The following is a 16,126-nucleotide window of genomic DNA, read 5'->3' as shown; positions in this document are numbered from 1 at the left end:
TGTTTCTTATGGTGGCAAAACGTTTTTGAGATTTCATTGCTTAAAAAAATATTTAGCAAATTTAGGTCTTTAAGTTTAATTGTCACTGTGGGTTTAAGTTGGTAACAAGCTGCTTTTTTTTTCGTTTTCTTTTCCACCCAGATTTTTCAGTAAGTTCGAATTTCATGTTGTTCTCATATTTCCCCAAAAGTTGATAAGGAGGGATAAAAAAAAATAGAGTAAAACATTAGTTTCATTGAAAAACTAGATGGTGTTTCGCATTTTACATGCAGCAGCGTTGATAATTCCCTAAACAAAAGATCCGGTTTCAGAAAGATAAACTACTTGTTTGTCACGCCTAAGCAATTAGAACTTCGCAATATTTAATCATTTTGAAGTCCAGGGAATGGGTTCATTCTTATCATATTATGTTTTTCCTCAAGGAAAAAAATAATCGATGAATTGCGATTTCATTTTACGAATTGCTGGAACTGAATGCCAAGAACGGAATATATGCTTCGTGAACTATTTTCTTTAGGATTATCATTCTGAAATATTTTATATAATCTCAAACTTTGTTATGTGGTACGAAACATTATAAATTATTCTGATATTTTATTTTCTCAATGATACTCGCCCCCCCCCCCTTTTGTTTTAAATTCATTTTAGTTTTCTGCCGCTTACACTCACATAAGTGTACATTATTTCTTTTCTTAAAATTACGTAACGATGAGATTTAACGAATTAATTTTTGTCATAGGGAAGCCCAGGGTCGGAATGGGAATAAATTTCGGCACGAGCATCCAGACAAAACTGGCGCCTCTTTAATTAATTAACAAAAAATCTCATTTAATATTAAATATTTACTTAATATTAAGGAACATAATTGATTATTAAAACAATTTATAATTTATTCTAAACTAAATTATTAATTTTATTGGTTGATCAATTAATTATTTAAAACAAATAATCAAGTACCGATTTAAATAATAAGCTAATATTTATTAAAATCATTAAATAACATTTTATTTAACAGAACCAATAATTACTTTTTAAAAATAACTAATTTTTCTCTTTTCATTGAATAATCAAATTGATTGGGGACTTGAAAGGCATGGCAGTATGAACTTAATCGTAAGTATGACTCAGAAATAGGAGGTCCGGGGGTTTCTCGTCTGAAATTGTTTTGAATTATTTCCCTTTAAATCATTTTAGACTAATTTCAGTAATGTGAGAAAAAGATGAGGTTCGGAAGCACCTCACGTTCCTTTTTTCAAAATTGGAACTTTAAAAACGCTATTGTTATCTAATTATATTAGGAAAAGGGAATTCGGGGGCTCTCCCCCGGAAAATTTTGAAATAGTAGCTCTAAAAATGCAGTTTTAGGCGATTTTTAGTGATGTTAGAAGAGGAGAAATTCGAGATTAATTTTAGAAATGTTTGGAACTTGTAGTCTCATAACCACATTTTAGGCGATCTTTGATAATATTAGGGGGATGATAGGTTCAGCAAAAATGTCTTGCTTTGAGTGATGGACAAAGAATTTCGTATTTTGTTACTGTTGTTACTGTCAACAATGATAAAGTTGTTAAAGGGCACGAAAGAATATTAGAAGCACGTCTTGCTGATGCCAAATTTTTAATATCTCAAGATAAAAAGGAAAATCTAAATTATTATGTCAAAAAATTAGGTTCGATATTATTTCATGCTTCACCCCCGACTGTTCTTTAAAATTAAAATTTAAATGCAATTTCTATCTTTGATTATGAAGGTGGAGAGGAAGTTTCGCGGGGCTTTCCCCGGAAAATTTTCGAAATTGTAACTCTAAAGACGCAGTTTTAGACGATCTATTATATATCATGTTAAAGGAAGGAGAAAATTCGGGACCCTTTGGAGATGCTCTTAGATAATATTATCAGATTGTTCAGGAGTTGTCACCCGGAATTATTTTAAAATTGAAGCCTCAAAAAAAAAAAAAAAAAAAAAAAAAAAAAAAAAATAACGATCTCAAGTGAATTTAAGGGAGAAGGGGGTCGATACCTCTAGAAGTTTTCCAAATTAAAGTGCTAAAAACGAATTTTTAGGCAATCTTCAATGATGAGAAGGGGAGTTTCTCTTGCACATGGATGAAGGGCTCTACTGGAAGTTTTTTTGAATTTGAAGTTCTAAATACGTAATTGTAAGCGATCTTTGATGACGATAGTAGAAGAAATGGAGTTTGGAACTCTTTCTTGGAATTTTTTCGAAACCAATGTCTTAAAAACGCACTTCCAAGCTACTTTTGCTGTTGTAAAATGAACGGATAAGGTTCAGGAATCTAATTTCCTCCCCCTTTATTTTCAACTGTGTGCCATAGTTTTTCATACTGAAATTTTCAATTTCGAGCCCCGAGAAGTGCTTTGTTTTGACAAGGTTAAACTGGAGCAATTTTGTGAAAAAATTCAGTGAAATCTCCCCTCATTGTACCCATATCGTATAGATTTTTAATGAGTCGACGAAGTTTTACGACTTCCGGTCATTGGTATCTTATATTAAATCAATGCTCATGATGGAACATGCAAATAGCAGAATAGCAGTATGCAAAAAATTTTAATTAGTGTTTCATTGAAATGTTTGCACATTATACCTAGATCGTATTGATGTTTACGTTTAGTGAGTCGACAAAGTTCTGTTACTACCGGTGTATGGTATGTTAAACCGACGTTCAAGATGGAACATGCAAACGATTTAAAGTAATATTTCATTGAAATGTTTGCTCATTGTACCTATATCATATTGATGCGTTTTAAATGCTATTTTAAGATGCAACTCATTAGGAAATAGGGTGGGGTTCTCCGAAAAGAGGTTATTGTTCAATGAGATTAGTCAGTCGACAAAGTTTGAAGACAACCGGTCCATGGTATCTTTAACTTAACCGACAATCAAGAGAGAACATGCAGATAGCAATAACCAAACAATTCCAAGGAATATTTTCCGTTTTAGACGATCGTGATACGAGGTTAGCGCCTTCCTCCGAGCGGAAGGGATTGATAAAACTTCGAATTGGATATAGCTCGCGAGGAAGCACGTGACTGGTGCAAACATAGAAGCTTCCGCACTTTCTAATAAAAGAATAAAAAGAGCAATACACAGGGCCGAGTGCATTTTTCGGATATCTTTCACGTGGATAGACAGTGCCAAGAAAGTTCCACAACAGAGGTTGGTCATCTATGAGTAGGAATTGGTGAAACATTCGAGCAGGATATCAATGGATGCCCAGTGAAAGGTATGATTTAATTATAGGTTGGATTTTTCTTACCATTGTAGTTGCTTTCTTACTTCCCAAAAATATTAATACTAATTTTAACATAATGCCGTACAACAGCTGCTCAATGAAAAATTCCTTTGCTTAAATTTTATATAACTCTTATTTTACGTTTTAACTGCAGAAATTTAAATTATAATGGGAGAGACCGGGTATAGCTGATGCACATTTTACTGTTTGATTTTTTTAATTTTTGTTTCTTATGACACGCATAAAGATCAAGTTTCTTGTATGTATCACTACTTTCCTATCAATTATTGACTTTAACATCTTCATTTACATAATTCTTTTTGCATTAAAAAAATCTATTAAATGTTCAAAAAATAAATTTAGATTTTGCAGCATACCAGTCTATATATGCACAGAGACTAATTAGAGCAACTGCTTTGTGCAAACATTATCTTATAAAATGTTACTCTTTCCAGTAATACCCACCAGATTTCTATCACTAACTGTTTTTGTAAAAATGTTATTAATAATTAAGAAAGTACAACTCTTTTCAAAACAAGTTGTTACATTAAAGATCACAATTTAATTCACGACTTATGTACAAGTGCTTCCAGAGTCGGAGGAAAAATGACTGATTCGGATTGGAGGGATTTTTAAGTCTCTTATTATTGATTCTTTTACCATACAATCGATCTGACTCCCCCTACACAGCCTTATTTATCTACAGCGGGTCATTAGAAGTACGTTTTCCATTCTTTGTATTAGTTTGTACAAAAAACTTCGGGATGAAATCTTCTAATATCTCACACTAGTTTTGCCCAAAAAGATTTCCAGTCGGCGTGCAAATCCTTGTAGCGAAGCATTTCAGTGTTGTCAATGAAGGGAATTACTCAATTCGAGTTTGAACTGCAAAAAATCAAGATAAGTTTCCAAAATTACATTTTTTAATAATTGAAGGGATCGGGGCAGAAATGTGACAAGCCTCAAAGAGTGACTTTTCGATCAAAGTTTTGTTTCTCATAGCTAAAATTGAAGTAAACATGACAATGGATTATGTCATTTGGAAAAAAACATATCTTGTTTTAGTAATGCAGAATACAGTATGTATAATATCATTGAAAGTTCTACAAATATGTTTTATAAGTTGGAAAGTGGATTGCTGAAAAATTCACATCATGTGGCACATTAAATTTCCGCCCTGAGCTCGTTAATTGTATATTTTTGAAATTTTCAGTTTGATTTGTCCACATTGCTTTTTTAAAACTGCTTGAGTCACAAGTTTCTGAATTCAACGAAATGTGTGTTCTTGTTTAGAGTTGAATTCTTTTGTGAGTGATGTCACAGTACATTGAGCTGAAAATCTGACCAGTAACAGTTCTCTAAACGCTAAGCCTGTCAGTATTTATTCTGAAATCAATTTTCTATGCGAATACGGACATACGTTCGACTAATAATGTTTAATTTTTTTTTTGTTGTTAGTAAGTTTACTGTTTTGTGCATCAACTTTGCTAGTAAGTCACTAAATCAATTTTTTTCCATTAACCACTGACGTACTATGTATGATTTACAGATGATTTGATTTACAATATAAGGCGGCATAATATTAGCTACTAATTTTTGAGAGGTTCAAAAATTATTTAGTGTTTAGTGAATAAACACTTTTTTATTCAACGATTTTCGAAGACGTTTTAACATTAAAAATTACATTAAAATGAGTACTATCTTCTTTTTAAAGAAAAACAAAATGGTCTGAAAAAACACAATAACAGACGGTTGTTGTTCCTTCTACAAAATAAATAAATTAATTAATAACAAAACAGAAAGAGAAAGAGAAAAGCTTAAGGACTTCACAAGAATGAAACTTTTCCATGTTTTTATGTTATTAAATATTTTTTACGAAATTCTTCTTTTTAAAAGAATTACAAATGCTGAGAAAATTGTAAGACTTCAATTACTAAAAATTATATATAATGTGCGTTTTTATTCATTTTGAAACCTAAGGAATCATTCAAGGAGTAAGAAGTGCTATTTCATAGCCAACGCATAAAATCAAATAAATAAATTAAATAAATTAATATTTTAAATCAATTAAGTAAATTAACAACAAAAAGGAAAGGGTAAAAATTGTACAGGAGCAAAACGTTTCCTCAATTTTATGCGATTTATTTATTTATTTCTTGAAATTCTAATTTTTAAGAGAACCGCAAACGGGTTTAATAACTTGTAAGCTCAGAGTTTTGAAAATCTATCTACGTCTGCAAGAGCTAACTAAGATTTAATTTAAAACATGGAACGAAAAAATATTGTATCGAGGTGTTTCGTGTCCCAAGATGAGGCACCATTCCCTATTTTATTCCGTACAACTTACTTTGCAAAATTGTTTTCACCAATGAATTAGATAACTCAAGAGCTTTGGAAATAAAACAGAAGTTCTTGATTTACAAAAAGGATCAGCTTAATAACGGAAAGTCGGATTGTTAAGCCCCCTCATCCCAAAAAAGAAAGGGAACCCAGATGAAAAATTTGAATTTTTATTTCCATTTATGAATCTTAAAATTCTTGAAACTAGAACTATAAAATATTATTTCAAATGCTAGTTTACTACATCTTAAAATCCCAACGTTGCGTCACATCAAATAAATAAATTTCCTTCTTGCAAAGAGGTTTGGTCTTGTATATATTGCTGAAATATATATAAGATAATAATAATAATAAGAAAAGATATGTAAGGTAAGATGCTTTATAATAATGAGATAAGAATGTATGTGACCAATGAAATAAATATGTATAGAAATACATATTTATTTCATTGGCCATTTTAAGTTGAATTAGGGATATGTCGTTCATGGAATAGCGGATCTAAAAACTGACTCCTTAAAATGAACGGTGTAGTACGATCTCCAAAGAAGTGAACGACCGTTCTTTTGAACGATAAACAGTTGAACATGTGGTAATAACCTGTCGTTTGTTCATTCATTTCAAATTTTATTAGCCTTTAAGATATACTACACGAGTAAGTAGTTTTTTTTCTCTTCTCTGTTTTATAACGAAGCATTCGGCATTACTTTCTCTGCATTTTTTTTGTCACAATCTTGATTACGCCGGGCATTTAATGAAATAAGTTCTGTTATTTTTATAGCACTGTCCAGAATTTTTAATTATTTTTATTCAAACAATTTATAAGTTTTGATTATTTTTATGCAATAATTTTTTAACAAACTTCTTTTAAAATTTAAACAACTTTTTATATGAACGAAGTCGTTCGAATGAACGAGTTCAGTGTACCTGTAAAAACCATGAACGATCCTCTGATGAATAGATCATTAAAAATGAGAAGTTGAATAGATGAGAATCACAGAGAATAGTCAAAGTTTTACCCTCCTATCCTTTCAGAAAAGGGCGTATTAATATCTTGTTTATACCTACTATCAAGCGATATCATTTTATCGACTGTTGCTGAACTAATAGCTCCTCCACTCTTTATGAGAATATAAAACCTGCCCCATGGATTCTAATTTTGGTCTTGCATAAATTATCTCAACACTGATTTCCGGGTACTACCATATAGTTTATTTCCCATGCATTATTTAGCATATTAATTATTACGTACTGGTTGCTGTTTTATGTTTTTAGATAAAAGTATTTCATTCGCAGCTCTAGAACTTGAATGCCTCACCTTGTTGTGATCTGAGAAATTGGCCAAAGAGGCAAAAAAAATCCATTCCTATTTTGTGGTGAAACTTATATTTCAGACAGTTTGTGATGTTAATGTAATTTCCAAATAAAATGAAAGATAAAAACTCCATAAACACGAAAAAAAAAATACTGTCATTAACTTATATAAAAAAAAACGATTATAAGTTACTGGATTTGTACGTTTAACATCTCTAGTAGCCAATAGCCAGAGACTGCACCGCGATTTATAGTTTATTTTAATTGCTCATTGACGAGTTAATAATGCTTTTTTCATTAATTGTCTGTTTAACATCTCTTGCAGCCAATAATCAGAGACAGCAGCGCCTCCTATAGTTCATTTGAATTGCTAATTGATGAGTACCTTGATACTATTTTCTGCCATTTTCCTTAATTGTTTGCTTAACATCTCTAGAAGTCATTAGCCAGAGACTGCAGTACCTCCTATAGTTTATTTGAATTGCTCATTAATGAGTACTTTAATTAATACGTTTTTAATTAATTGACAAAGACAATTTTGAATTAAATGAATGAATAAAAAAAACATATAATCTATTTTTGTAGTTAGTTACATTCATTTGCAGTGCACTTTCTAACGAGGTTTTTCTGCAGACCAGTCGCTGCATATTGCAAAAGTCAATTCATCTATCAACTGCTATACGTAACTGTATACTTTATATTAACTTGATATTTTATCACTGTTTGAGGCAATATAAAACAATTTCTAACAGAGTATACTTAGCTTTTCAATAATGTTCTTTACTTTTCCTTAGATACATTAATACTATTTCAAATATTAATAACTTCATTAATTTTTTTAAGCTGAGTAAAATACGAGTGCAATCCTTTACTTTCTTATTAAAAAAAAATAATGTTTTTTTATCATAACTATTATTATTATTTCAATTTTTGATTCATTTATAAATATTTTTTCGTTCGTATTTTCCCCAATTCTTTCTTCTTTCAAAAAAAAAAAAAAAGCTTTTTATTAGTTATTTGAAGTTTAATTTATAAGTATTAAAGTAAAAAAAGAAGCACTAAGCACCAAATTAACAGTTTACAATAGTTCAGCAATTTTTCTTTGCATGGTGAAAATTTTAAATTGGATAACTTGTTCAGTCAAATTAAACAAATAAATTAATAAAGCACTAATTCATTAGAGCCTAGAAAATATTTGACCCGGATTTCATCCGAACATCTGGATGAACGGGGATCTTATAAACGAGGTATTATTGTACTTAAAATAGTATCTACGAACCAAAACATAGTAATTATAACATTAGAGTTGATAGTTTTAACACATTTAACAAATCGTTAAAAAAAAAAAAAAAAAAAAAAAAACCCTGAAAAACAGTTTTTTTAAAGACAATATTAGGAAAATCTTAATATAATATTGATGCAATGAGGGAGGGGGGACGGAGAAGGCTTCGTTTTGGGCTAAAATTTTCTCTAACCCCGCTTTCGTTGAAAAAAATATCTGTTCTTAACGCAGACATTTAAAACCGACTGCTGTAGCGATGATGTTTTACTGCAATGTTTATTTCCCGACATGGATTTTCTTTCTTTTTTTTTCAAAACTTTTGATAACAGCTGCTTACAGTAACTCTTACAGTAATTCTATGCATCCTGAAAAGAATTACTGTAAAGGCGCGCCCCACTAGATTGGTAGGCTCTGGTTTTAAATGCGAGGAGAAAAGGCGGTTTTCTCTGCATTAGCATTGCGCTAGCTAAGAAAACACTTTTACAGAATTAAGTTCAGTGAGAATTAACATTAAAGGAGCTTAGTGTCAACATTTTACTACAAATTTAGCAACAAAATCCAAAACTTTCCTGAAATAATAGGATGGTTCTAGAACTTTCCAAGTCTGAGATAGGTAATACTCTCTGGGAGTTTTCTGGATAATTAGAGTTAAGTTACAAACGTGAGGCGTAAGAATTCAAGCTCAGCTGAAGAGAATGATTTGTGTTTAAATGTGAACTATTGGAATAGTTTATAAAGGGATTCTTAACTTCTGGTCCGATGGGCCGTCACCGGTCTTTGGAAAGATTTAACTAGTCTTCAGATATTTTTTTTTGTCCATGTTAAAATTATTTTCCTTGTTCAAAGAACAGTAATCCCATTTCTTACGATTTTTGAACGTTAATGTTAAGATGTCCTTTCATAATTTTCTGTGATTTTTTATAAAAGTTTTATTTACTTATATATAGTTGCATAATAAATATATAAATATATTTAAATATTACTGCAAGTAAAGCGGAATGAAATTATGCTACAACTAATTTTTGTAATATTTCTTTAATACCTGATAAAGTTTTTCTTTTTTGTAAAAAAAAAAAAAAAAAAAAAAAAAGAGAGAAAAGAAAAACGTAACGGTTCTTGAAGTTTCTTCAAATTTTTATCTGTCCGCGGCACAAAAAGAATTGCGAAGCGCTAGATCATATTTCTCTGGGGGATTTTACTCAGCGTTATTGTTAGTAATAGATTAGAAATGTGGTTATTTGAAAATTTTGCAAATTAATAAATGAAATTGTTAATTTAGTATTAATTATCTTATTGATTCTGAAACTTTAAGCATTTAGTATTTTTCTCAATACATATGCGCGGGGTAACATTTTTGAGTATATATTTTCCCTACATTCCCATAATTCCAAATTTTTTCTTTTAATTTCAATACATTTGAATTGTAAATGTTAATAGAGCGTAAAATTTCCATCATAAAAGCGTCTTAATTAATCGGTTTCCATTTGTTGTCGTTGCGACGGCGAAACAATATGCTTATGCATCTGCAAAAATGAAAGAAATAAGATTTAAAAAGATTTTAACAAAGTGGATCCGTAATAATAATAAAAAAAAGTTTATTTTATAAATGTAACATTCAGTTACGAAGTCAGATTTCATATTAGCTGCTGAAATTCCAACGCGAAATTTTGTTACAATGGAAAAATTCAAAATTTATTGCAAGTAATTTAAAAATACTGTGATAATTTAAAATCATAGCATTTAGAAGTAAGTTCATTGCATTTAAATATTTCTTTCTAATATTGCTGAAATTAATTTTTGTGCTCTAGATTAAAAGTGTCTCGAAGCATTTCTTTTGTTGCATCAACCCAAAACGAGTGAATCGTTTTTTTCCAATTTAAAACACGTAATATATTTAAGCATTTCCCATTTCTTAAACTTTATAATTAGATCTTTAATTAATTATAGGTAATTTACATTTTAATATCACAGTTAATTTTGTATTGGTACACAAAATGATTAATGAATTCGTTCCTTATACTACTGCAATTATTCGTGGAATCTATCAAATTCCATTTTAGGATCTATTTTCTATATTTTATTTACTTCAGAATCATACTATCAATTAAATGGAATTTATATAACAGTAATTATTTCGCTATTACATTCATTTCTAAAAAAATATTGTTTTCAGAGCATTTGTAAATGAAGTAACTTAAAAACTTAGATAAAAACATTACAAACATTAACTTGGTACACATTAAAATTTTAAAAGTTTACTTGGTTAAGATGAGTATTTTTATGATATTAACATTTCTGTGAAACATTTGGATCTCATCTCCCATGTCATATCAAATCTGCAGTTCAAAACATAAGTTTATTGTTTTATTTTTGAAACTTTTGGCATTTAGTATTTTGCTGAAACCGTATACACGGGCGCGACGTTTTTAAGTACATATTTGCACTGCATTCTTGTATTTTGAAATATTTTCTTCGAATTTCAATATATCTGAATGCAACGCGCGCCGGGTAATTGAATCAGTGGTTAGTTGAATCAATCGCTTTAATGAATCAAACCCTCAAAACCAGAACGAAATCCAACATAGACATTTAAAAACTGTCGGATATCTGAATCAAACATGCCGCTTAAATGAATCAGAATTACATAATCAAGCATTTCCCACAAACACGTGATGCATCATTGAAGTATTTTTCTTATTTTGACCTGAAATAATATATTTCTTATTTTTTTACTAATAGTGAATGGAGAGAAAGGCTTGATACTGCACACTTGTATTGAGATTTCTCAGGAAAGGCCTAACAAAAAGACAGGACGGAGAGAGATGTGGTACCTATAAAGCTTCTGTGCTCTAGGCTGTATCACAGGTATCTTTAAGATTGGTGCAACGAGGTAGGAATTATGAGGACTATAGTCTTTTTTAAGACATTAAAAAAAGGGTTTTTAAATTAATTGCTTCTCTTCTAAGGAATTATGTTGTAGATATTTTTACAAAGCACAAGTAAGTTAATGTTTCTATTTTGCATCCTGTTTTCCAAAAGATAAATAAAAAAATAATGTTTTCAATGAACGAACACTTCGAACGATGTTTCAGTTTACTTGAGAAAAAAAATTGAACTCTCTTAAACTCCATATAGGACTCTATATTTTTGTAGAAATATTTACTAATATTTCCTTATTGAATCTGCCGCTATATTGAAACAAAACGGGTAAGAAGAACCTTGATTCATATAAGCGGCGGTCTCTGCATAAGGAGCTGTTATGTATCATAATATAAAGTATTAATTTTCTAAAAAACAATTACACTTAAAAATAATGATTCGCACTTCTTGCGGGTGTGATTGAAGTTACACCTGCAACGCGTACAAAGCATTAATTTTTTGTGCAAAAAAGAAAAACAAATCTTTTATAAAATTGGTACTTTGTATTATGTTACAAAATGGTTCCTTTCATTCAAATATATAGAAATTAAAAGCCAACGTTTAAAACTCTTGTCATATAATGCAAACATATACTAAAAAATGTCACACTCGTGTAAATGAGTTGAGCAATATTGAAATGTTACACCAAAATGCAGTCGTAACGAAAGAAAAAAATATAGTAGTAATAATTACACTTTATACAAGTGATGTCCAACCTTTCTTTTTCCGAGGACCACACTTCATATTAAGGTAACTCTAGCGCGCCAGAATGCATGTAAATTTTAAATATATTTTTCCCTAGATAGCATTTGAAAGCACGTCAAAGGAAGGAAAATTACAAACCAAGAATTGTTGTCATACTAATTGTATCAATACAAAGTTTCTATCTGTCTTCAAAAACCAATATCTGACCCTTTGGCTCAAAATTTGAAACAATCATTCTTTGTACCGAATAAAAGTGATAAGTCATTTAGCAGTTAATAGAACGTAGTTTTTGATTCAATATTCTCGTAGTTTTTGATTCGGTACAAAGAAACAATCATTCTTTGTACCGAATAAAAGTGATAAGTCATTTAGAAGTTAATAGAACGTAGTTTTTGATTCATAATACTGAACATAAAAACGGGCCACATTTGGCCCGCGGGCCGTAGTTTGGGCACCACTGCTTTATTTATACTAATTTCCTTCTCGACGAATTTCTGAAAATAGTGAGGCATTAAGTAAAAATTAATTGCAATAAATTAAATTTTTTTCCGAGATGAAGACAGGTTATTATATTAACCTATTTGTTACCTACTTTTAGTTATTCTGGTTCTGCTCTATTCAGATCTTGATTTGCATGGGAACTCATGAAAAGCTCAGCGCCCGCACTTCTTTTTTTTCCACTAGACTGCTTAGTTATTAGCTAACTAGCTATTAGTTGAATGAATTAAATACATCAGCCTATTTTTAATCGCTCGCGTAATGATCATGTTTCCAATGCATACCTGGTATATTTCACGAATTTTCATCTGCAGTTATTGAACTCCCCCCCCCCCCAAAAGAGAAGAAGATAGTATGAATAATACTGAACTGTATGCAATTTTGAAATTGAAGCAGTATTAAAAATTTCCGTCGAATATAACAGAATATAATACTAGTGTATCAAAAAGTGTTTATGAAATATTGGTTCAATATTGTTGTATCGCGTATTAGCATTTTAAAAAGTAACAATTTTTTTGGAATTCAGAGAATTTTCAAACAAATACATTAATATCGTTTTTGAAGATCATAAATATTTATTTTCTATTGATATATTCTTATTGCATGCATACCAAAAATGTAAAAATTTTTGCACAATAGGGTCATCATGTATTGTATAGCAATATTTTTTCTAACTTAAAAGAACAAGAAATAATTATTGCCCTTTTATTAAACATCAACAGTTACAATTTTGTTGATACTGAGAAATGTTAATGCTGAAGAACATTTCATATAAACTGGTTTTGTAGTTTTATCTATTCGCTTAACAATACACGCCATCTCGATTCTTTCTTTCAGGATATACAAATTTCTATTTCATATTTACCGAAATAACCGTTAATTGCAAAAAATAATATCAAGAATGAGAAAAAAAGAAAATCTTGCTAAACTATTTTATTCGTTATGCTTTCACTATAATCCACAATGAGCAAACCTTGAGTTCTTAGACATAATAGTAATACAAATATTTCGAAGTTTTACTGAATTTCTTTTTCTATTTAAATATATAGACAGGAAAAATGAGCTGAAATTTGATTACTGAATCAAATCTTCCATGTAAAGTGACATTCTGAATATATGGAGCTGAAATTTGGTTATTGTCTCGAATCCTCCGAGTAGAGGGACATTCAGAAGAGATGGAGCTGACGTTTGGATACTGACTCTTCCTTGTACAGCGACATTCAGAAGAGATGGAGCTGACGTTTGGATACTGACTCTTCCTTGTACAGCGACATTCAGAAGAGATGGAGCTGACGTTTGGATACTGACTCTTCCTTGAACAGCGACATTCAGAAGAGATGGAGTTGACGTTTGGATACTGACTCCTCCCTGTAGAGCGACATTCAGAGCAGATGGAACTGAAATTCGGAAGTAGTCTTTTGCTTGCTGACTCAAAATTTTCAAGCAAAGTGGCATTCAGAAGACTTAAAGCAGAAGTTGGACTACAGACTTTTCTTTATTAGCATTTGTTTACTGACTCGAATCCTCCGAACAAAGCTACATTCACTGTTTTGTTCGTTCGGCTCGAGTTAGGAAACAGACAATATCAACCACGCAGAATAAATATCGGAAAATAAAGACTGCTAATTTGAAAACTGGTGAAGAAAAAAAAAATGACGACAATTTCAGAACAAGAGTCAACGAAATTAGCCATTTTGAAGAATGAAGGTAATTTCTTAAAATATTACTAAATACTGATTTTTAGCTTTTCTAATAAAATGCATAGGGTCAGGTGGGGGTAAAATGGGTTCATTAATGTATGTAGTTCAGTGAAACTAAAATTGAAAGTGACACTTTTCAAAGTTTAATTGAATATTATTTTAAAATTTGTTATCAATATTGTTCAATTTCAAGAAAGTTAGTTTGATGAATGTGGCAACACAGAAAAAACACTTTACTCACTGCGAATGACAGTGTTTCAAGCCAAATGTATGATTTAGCAACCAGCTTCTGAAACTTCGAAAATTATTAAATGACAGTGCAAAGTTAGTTTTTTCGCCACATTAGAAGTCCTGAAGAATATCTTGTTCCTATTAGTAAAGAAAAATATTCAATACTTTCTTTTTTATTTCATTTATGTTTTTCGATTCGGTAAAGTAGGTCACAGTTTGGCTTAGCAGCTCAGATGATCTAATTCTTTTCATTATTTTTTTCCTCTATTTACAAGTATTGCATAAAGTTTCCCAAAAGTTAAACAGTTTGTTAGTAAGATTTTTCTTGAAATTCAATTTTTAAATTGCTTCATATAAACAATGTAACTTTGAACAATATTGATTTTTATCAATTTAAATTTTTCAGAAACTTTCAGTTTTTGAGCACAGAAATGGTCTTAAGCTAACTACGTACATCCCTAAGAAATTTAACCATATCTCTCTTCTTAACATTTTTTTTGGCTACGCCACTGGTTCAATGCACGGGAAGAACAAACATTTTGTTTCGAACTTAATTTATTGAGAATACCTTTAAAGATCACATAGCAAATAAACACACTAATCTATGAAAGTTAGAGCATTAAATCACAGAATTAAAAGAACTGCTGTGAAATTTTCATTATTGAAAGAATTATCAAAAAATTGGAAAAACAGATTTAAAATTTCGAAAAATATATTCTAAAATGTTTTACAGAGTATAGATGGCAGCACATATTAAAAATGTCCGGTTAACCATCATTTCCACCATGCGCCGATAGAGCGATATAAAAAAAAAAAAAAAAAATCAGGAAAACCTTACAGCTGGGCCAGGGATCCCAATTAAAAAAAAAAAGTATCATTTCAATTTCTCTTGGTAACGATCTTAAGTGCGGTAACTTTTATTAATAAAATTATGTTGTTCAAACCTCAGTTAAAAAAGTTGTCATAGAGCTTCTATTGTAATTATAGTTTATTGCATTTTTCGTTAAGTTTCTTAAACAAAAAAAAAAAAAAAAAAATCTGTGATTTGTATTCAACACAAATGTAAATCAGAAAATCAAATAGTGCAAGAATTTTGAATGTTTCGAAATCGGGGAAAGAAGGAGGGGAAAGGGGGTCACATGCTAAAAATGTTTCGAATTTTTTATTTTTCAAAAAATACTATCGATTTCTCAGTGAAAAATCTTTTCATGATTAAATAGTATATGTTTATTGGAATTTTTTGAGATTTTTTTAAAAATATAATTTTTTATATGGTATTTAAAAAAAAGTCTTTAGTTGCTCACATGTCCCCCCCCCCTTTAAAGGGGCACATATAATCACGATTGAAAATTCAGAATAAACATAATATTTTAAAGATAAACTCTTTACTACGAAACGTACGTAATAGTGTACCAATCACACATTGAATGGTTTGTAACCTATACTCTGTTAGTTTACGTTTTAGTTATTGTGTCATAAAGAAAATATTTTTTACCAAATATATAACAGCTCACTCAAATTTTAAAGGCTCGTAGCATGGGCGCCCATATGCAAAAATTTTAAGGGGGGGGGAGCTAAGATATTTTTCCTATCGTTTACCAGGATATTTCCTCCATGAAAACTGATTTCAGCATACATTAGTTATTAAAATATGACATTTTTAATTACTTACTCATTAATGTGTAGAGAAGAATTGTTTTTACATTTTTGCAAGGAAAAAATAAAAGTAATATTAAGTTATAATTTCTGAAGGGGGCTTGAGCATCCACTTGCTCCCCCCATATAGGCGCCTATGGCTCGTAGCATGTTTTGATCATTGTGTGGACACGAAAAAAATCTTTTTGAGTACATAATACAAAGAATTTGTTACTACGAAACTATAATTCT

General features: G+C 30.3%; 1 long non-coding RNA gene across 1 annotated transcript in view; it reads left to right on the top strand.

Annotated features, from left to right (window-relative positions):
• The first annotated feature begins 3,099 nt into the window (after positions 1–3,099).
• LOC129223757 (uncharacterized) overlaps positions 3,100–16,126 on the top strand; it is a 31,325-nt gene continuing 18,298 nt past the window's right edge. Inside the window, exons 1-2 of the long non-coding RNA XR_008580645.1 lie at positions 3,100–3,244; positions 13,358–14,015. This is a non-coding gene — a long non-coding RNA (uncharacterized LOC129223757). The remainder of the gene's footprint in view (positions 3,245–13,357; positions 14,016–16,126) is intronic.

Source organism: Uloborus diversus, chromosome 6 (assembly GCF_026930045.1).
Source record: "Uloborus diversus isolate 005 chromosome 6, Udiv.v.3.1, whole genome shotgun sequence".
Taxonomy (NCBI): Eukaryota; Metazoa; Arthropoda; class Arachnida; order Araneae; family Uloboridae; genus Uloborus; species Uloborus diversus.
This window is presented reverse-complemented; position numbering and strand designations above follow the sequence as displayed.